This window comes from Bufo gargarizans, chromosome 11 (genome assembly GCF_014858855.1).
Source record: "Bufo gargarizans isolate SCDJY-AF-19 chromosome 11, ASM1485885v1, whole genome shotgun sequence".
Lineage (NCBI taxonomy): Eukaryota > Metazoa > Chordata > Amphibia > Anura > Bufonidae > Bufo > Bufo gargarizans.
In genome coordinates, this window is record NC_058090.1 from 25446289 (window position 1) to 25446714 (window position 426).

Below are 426 nucleotides of genomic sequence, written 5' to 3' on the forward strand. Positions count from 1 at the left end.
TGGTGGCTGAAAAGGAAAACTGGTTTAGTTGCCCATAGCAACCGGCCAGATTCCACCTTTTATATTCCACAGCTCCTATGGAAAATTAAAGGATCAATCTGATTGGTTGCTATGGGCAACTAAACCAGTTTTCCCTTTGCACCAGTTTTGAGAAATCCCCCAGTGCTCTTATATAATGCCCAATACAAGGCGGAATCCTGATCCACACTGTATCCTAACGGTCATATGACTTTATTTTGTGTCACTTTCACGCGTCTTGAGATTTTCATCTTTTTATATGAGTTTCTTACTGGACTTTTACTATACACCAGCACTTGTTGCACGCAGTAAGAGCTCAGACTACGTATCCCATGAGCCACCGCGGCGCATCGCTCGCAATGAGTAGTTGCTTTCAGCCGCAGTGCATTCTGGGAGCCGTAGTCCGGA